Consider the following 6439-nt stretch of genomic DNA (forward strand, 5'->3'; position numbering starts at 1 on the left):
CCTAAGCCCAACCTAATGGCTTCTAAATCCAGATCATTGCTGAACTCCACTTCCCTGATTAACTAGAAGCTGCGCAGCAATGCCAAGTACCAAATGGACACTCGACAGAGGATGTGCAGCTCCAGCAGGGGAAGTCTCTCTCTTCACACCTCCTACCTTTAGAGACCCATATGAAGGACCTCAACCTAGAGCGGTACACTCTGAGTTCAGGGTGTGTGTGTGTGTGTGTGTGTGTGTGTGTGCACTTTCATGTATATGAGCACACATATGTGGGTGGAAGCATATGTGTCCATACGCTCAGCTGAGTGTAAGCATCATGTGTTCTCACTCTACCTAGTTGTTTTTTTTTTTTTTGAAGGTGTCAAGAAAGCCTTTTAATGAATCTATTTTACAAATGCACCGGAGAGTCACGCAATGCTGCCTGCATTCGATGCAATCCTGGGCCACAAGTCTGCACACTCCTTTGCAACTAGACCCGTGATAGCAGAACCTTTCATCTCGCCTTTATTGTTTACTATGACCCCTGGGTTGTCTTCAAAATAGAGAAACACCCCATCTTTTCTTTGATATGACTTTCGTTGTCGAATTACAATGGCTGGATGAACCTTTTTTCTTAGCTCTGGTTTGCCTTTCTTAACAGAGCCATCACCATGTCGCCCACACCAGCAGCAGGAAGTCTGTTCAGTCGTCCCTTGATTCCCTTCACAGAGATGATATACAAATTTTTAGCTCCTGTATTGTCAGCACAGTTGATCACAGCTCCTACCAGAAGACACAGAGATATCCGGAATTTCACTCCGGAGGACCCACCACGTCCTCGCTTCGACATCTTGAATGCCCGGAAAGAGTCAAAAAGCTCTACCTAGTTGTTTTGAGGCAAGGTCTCTCACTGAGCCTGAAACCCACCTTCTTGGCTAGGCTGGCTGGCCAGCAAGTTCCAGGGATCCACATTTTCTGCCATGCTAGTACTGAAGTTACAGACAAGCTGCCATACACAACTTCTCCTCTCCTGACATGGCTTCTGAGGATCTGAACGCAGGTCCTCGTGCTTTGTGTCAAGAACTTTGCTGAATGAGCCATCTCCCCAGCCCCCTGAGAGTGGGTTCTTACTCCAACTCCACAGCTCTCCCTTTCAAGAGAGCCTCTTTTAACATCTACAAAAGCCACACCTAACCTACTTAAAGTGACACATTAAGCTCCTTGGTGACCCAAAGTCTCTTTCAACACTTTGGACTCAAGTCAGCCAGTCCTCTCCAATTAAAGCTGTCTGATGCAAATGAGGACTCTTATGGTTCAAGTGTGATTGATTTAAGGGGTATTTTTATATCACTAGTAAATTCCTATCTCAATAATAGATAATTATAATGCAATTAGACACGTTATGATGATAAATTAAGACTCTGATCATCTGAACCATGACAACTGTTATTTGTTGGAGAAATAATGTCAGTGAGTTCCCAGATAGCCAAAGGTGGTTAAGCACATCCTGGATGACCCTTGAGGCGTTGGACATAGAAGAGGGGATTCATGTATTGAGTGGCTATAACATATACTCTCCAGGATTCTTCCAACCTCAGGGTCTAATCCCAAGTCCTATCCATTATTTTAAGTGTTATTAATAACAATCTGTCTCTTTTTTGCTGAAAGATGCATCCTGGAAAATTATATTCTAGCAACCAAGTCATATTTCATTTTCAATTACTGTGATCCCACTACTCGAAGGGAATGGAGACACCAATGCTTTGAAACCAAAAGAATATTCATTGGCGTGGGGGAAAAGATCTCATTTACCTATGTCTGATCTTGTTCAATAATACAGCCTCGAACAATGAAGAGAGATTATGCACTTGATGAGAGCATGAAGTTATACACTGGAGAAAAGGAAGAAAGGTGTTTCATGACTCCACCCACGCCATTTATTTCATAACCACAAGTAAAACTGCAGATTCTCTAATCGTCTTCATTGTACAGTTTCCAAGGTAACACTGCATTTGACCTCTCCCAAAAAATATAGTATCAAGCCAACATTGTCATGATTGCTGAAGTACGAAATTCACAGTCTGATATCATTCTGCCTGAATTTCGGCCAGCTTTTTTAGTCATTCTGAGCCTTAATCTAAGCAGGTTCAGGAGCCCTTATGACTGACAGGGATGTAATTACCCTCGGTGTGGGAGATGGGGGAGCAGAACCATATATGGCCAGATATCATGCAAACTTGGTTGCTGTGGGACAATGATCTTTTATCCTGTCACTTGTATTATTTTTAATAAAATGCTGATTGGCCAGTAGCCAGGCAGGAAGTAGAGGCAGGGTGACAAGAACACTGGGAAGAGGGAAGCGCAGTCTGCAGTTGTGACCCAGCCTCAGAGGAAGCAAGATGTGACTGCCTCGCTGAAAAAGGTACCAAGTTATGTGGCTAACATAAACAAGAATAATGGGCTAATATAAGTTATAAGAATTGGTTAATAAAAAGAACCTGAGATACTGGGCCAGCCAATCAGTTTATAATTGATGTAGACCTCTGTGTATTTCTTTAGGACTGAATGGTGGCAGGACCAGGCAGGACAGAAAACTCAGTCAACACTTGGTGACTTCTTGCTTCTGGTTGCTTCATCAACCCTACTCTCCACAATTCTCACTGCCAAAGTAGCCTGTGTGAGCTAAATCTGTGGTCACCCTTGTATTCAGACTGCCAGCGGGTCTAATCAAGGACAGTTTCAGCAGACCAAAGAGTGGCAGAAAAAGATAAATATTTTATGACTGCCTTCACTTGGTGCCTCAGCAGAGCCAAGATTTGCAGGTGGCCCTTTTCCCATGATAGTCTGTCTTCCTTTAGGTTTAGTAGCCACGGTTTGCCCTGCTCCACTAGGTCAAGTCGTGATTAGCCTTTCTTGCTTTCCCTAAGACATACCAATGCACCAAGCTCACTGGCTCCTTGATTTCAATTGTGCCAGCTTCTAACCTCTGGAGCTCAGGATGAACCATGCATTGGTTGAAGCCATGGCTCTGTGGTAACAGCACTAGGAAGTCAGCACAATGCGTGCATGAACTGAAGCCAGTCTTGGGCTACTGGGCTCCTCTCAACGCAGCTCATACCCACTCTCTAGTCAGTGAGAGTCATGAACTCGGGTACATTTTAAACAGAGACCCATCCACCAGAATGTACTTTACAGAGTGTTGCTTTGGTGGTTTGAATGATAGGCTCGTGGGTTCGAATGCTTGGTCAGCAGTTAATAGAACTGTTTTAAAAGGATGGGCCAGTGCGGTCATATTGATGCAAGTTTGGCCTTGTTGGAGAAATTGTGTCACTGGGGTGGGGAGAGGTGGGTTTCAAAGGCCCATGCCAGTCCCAGTCTCTGCGCCTCTCTCTCTCTCTCTGCCTGCCTGTGGATCACCATGGAAGTTTTCAACCCCAAGCCTGCCTACCTGCTTGCTGCCAAGTTTCCATTTAACCGACGGCTTTCTCACGGTTTCAGAGGGTTTGTCCACTGTCATCACGGTAGGACACATGGATGAACCGTCTGAAACGGTAAGCAAGCCCTCAGTTAAGTGCTTTCTTTTCTAAGAGTTGCCTTAGACATGGTGTCCCTTCGCAGCAATAAAACAGTGACTAAGACACATGCTTAAACAAATTCCCCTTGAAAAGAAACACTCGAACGTCTTCTAGCTCAATCGACTCTTTTATTGGAAAAGGACAGCGTGCGACACAGCAGAGTCTGTGCTTCAGAGATGCCCAGCCTCGACTTGAATTTCAGTGCTACCGTTAGCCTTCGGTTTTCTTTACTTCTGTTTAATTTTATTTAATTAATAAAAATTGTTAAAAAAAAAAAAACAAAGAGTCTTGTAAGTCCCAGGCTAACCTAGAACTCACACCACTACTTCTGATGCCAGGTGCTGAGACTGTGGGCATGGACCACCCACCCCCACCCCAGTCAAACTTACCGTTTTCTCCTTGCCTTGCCTTTCCTCTGTTGTTGTTAACATAGTCTCACTCTGTAGCCCAGGCTAGCCTTGAAACTCACTCTGTAGCCCAGGCTAGCCTTGAAACTCACTCTGTAGCCCAGGCTAGCCTTGAAACTCACTCTGTAGCTCAGGCTAGCCTTGAAACTCACTCTGTAGCTCAGGCTAGCCTTGAACTTATCTCACTTTCTAGTTTTACACCCGTCACTTTTACTTCATCATCCTTGACTGGATGTGACAGTAAAATAATAATTATATACAAAATATAAAATATGTGTGCCTAGCCCTTAACAACTGAGCCATCTCTCCAGCCCACAAAATATAAAATATGTAACCATATGCAGACAGAAAGTAAGAATCACCATGTTTATAATATTTTCAAGAAAATGAACGCTGGGGAAATGATGGGCCTTTATTCTTCGTGCTCCGTGATGTCCGTGAGCACACTGAACCTGCCCCTCTTGGCAAACCTCCTCTGCACCAAAAGCAACATTGAAGAGCAGGCAAACAGATGGGAGAGTCGGTCTGTAATCTATCCACAGAACTCTGCTTAAAGGGAAGAAATAAGCACTGTCGTTGAACAGCAGAGCGACGGAGAGCTGGCCCCAGTGCCGTGAACTCAGTACCTACCGGCACCTGAGCTTGTGAAAATACCCTGCTCCTGACAATTCTCCGGATTCTGAATCGCCATGATACCTTCTGTTTAAAATTCACTGATAAGCAAAGCACAGAGCTTCCAGCAGAACTGGATCGATACCTTCAATCTCTTTCTAGAAGACAGAAAAGGCCGTCCTCCGTTGTTCGGAGCTGTGGCTGTCTACTTCTTTAAGTGACGCTACAAATACCAGCAGGAATTCTCCTACACAGCCTGGCAGGTGCTAACAAGGGGTCTTAGTGGTTTTTCTTAAGAGATTTTTAAAGCCCTGTGATTTTTTTTTCTTTCCCAGAAAATATACCAATTGTTCTAAAATCACCATGCAGACTTCCGTACATCCCAGAAAATGTAACGCATATTTTCAAAGGTAGCAAACAACCAGCTTAGTGTTCCTGGAAGGGTCAAGAGAAAGGAATCACTCACACACATCTGCTGCTGAGAGTTACCATGGGGCATGGAAACCAGCATAAAGTTAGTGCCCTGTCACAAAGATAGTTGGCACCTCCCAAGGTTAGAATTTACAGATGAGCACGCTGCTGGAAACACAGCCGTGTGACATCTGTGCTTTTGATGAGGAGGAAAAAAAAAACAGAATAAAAGACGGTTTTCATAAACACACCAGGCCTTCCACACCTCCAAGAACAGTGTCTCCCTCAAAGTAAGGATCTGTAAAACCTGGTGAGTCCGTGGTACTTCTATTATTCCAGACAGGTGTCAGCCCTTCTGAAGGGCTGCATTCTGGGCGCAGGAATTCTCTTCCGTAAAATGTGGACTGCAGGTGTGAGGCCTCTAAGTGTTGGGCTTTGTTAAAGCTTCCAAAACCACCGAGCCTTAGTCCTCGCCCTTGTAACTCGGGAGGCTGGGGTGAGAAGCCTGTTCGCAGATGCAAGGCCCACTAGGATAAGGAATGAAGATGCTCTCTCAAAAACTAAACAAAGCTGGGCGGTGGTGGCGCACGCCTTTAATCCCAGCACTCGGGAGGCAGAGGCAGGTGGATCTCTGTGAGTTCGAGGCCAGCCTGGTCTACAAGAGCTAGTTCCAGGACAGGCTCCAAAGCCACAGAGAAACCCTGTCTTGAAAAAACCAAAAAAAAAAAAAAAGGTTTATGGGGCTGGAGAGATGGCTCAGTGGTTAAGAGCAGTGTCTGCTCTTCCAGAGGTCCTGAGTTCAATTCCCGGCAACCACATGGTGGCTCACAACCATCTGTAATGAGGTCCGGTGCCCTCTTCTGGCCTGCAGACGTACACACAGACAAAATATTGTATGCATAATAAATAAATAAATATTTAAAAAAAAAACTAAACAAAAAAAAATCCAAAATGGTTGAAGCCTGCAGTGAGTCACAGCATAGGTCATTAGTAGCAATCCAGCATGGGGGATCCTAAAAGCCACAAAATAGAATTCTGGGAAGCTCAAGGGCTGCCCGTTGGCAGCTCTGGTAGAGGAGACACCTGAAGGACTGGATAGGGACACTATTAGAGTAGAAATACAGACGTTCAATGTGATTCTCATGAGAGGAAACCCCGCGGGCGGTGTATGCCCAGCATCTGTCTGAAAGAGAGACAGATGGACAGAAAGAAATCTCATTAATTTAGAATTATTTTGATCTGGGAGAAAGTCCAGTTAGCAACATACTCATCACTTAAGCATTGCAGAGCTCTAGTACCAGAACCCAAGCTACATTTGGTGACCTATAATTATAAACCCAAATACGGGGAGGTGAAGATGATTGGATTCCTGGGGCTCCATACCAACAGTCCTAACCAAATGGAGAGCCCCATATACCAGAGAAAGACTTTGCCTCAGAGAAACCCAGGGTATAA

General features: G+C 44.8%; 1 pseudogene; it reads right to left on the minus strand.

The window, feature by feature from the left end:
• Positions 1-340: 340 nt before the first annotated feature.
• Positions 341-829, minus strand: LOC121439086 (annotated as a pseudogene).
• Between the last annotated feature and the right edge of the window lie 5610 nt (positions 830-6439).

This window comes from Microtus oregoni, unplaced genomic scaffold, assembly GCF_018167655.1.
Source record: "Microtus oregoni isolate MIOR12 unplaced genomic scaffold, Mior012 000060F_001, whole genome shotgun sequence".
Taxonomy (NCBI): domain Eukaryota; kingdom Metazoa; phylum Chordata; class Mammalia; order Rodentia; family Cricetidae; genus Microtus; species Microtus oregoni.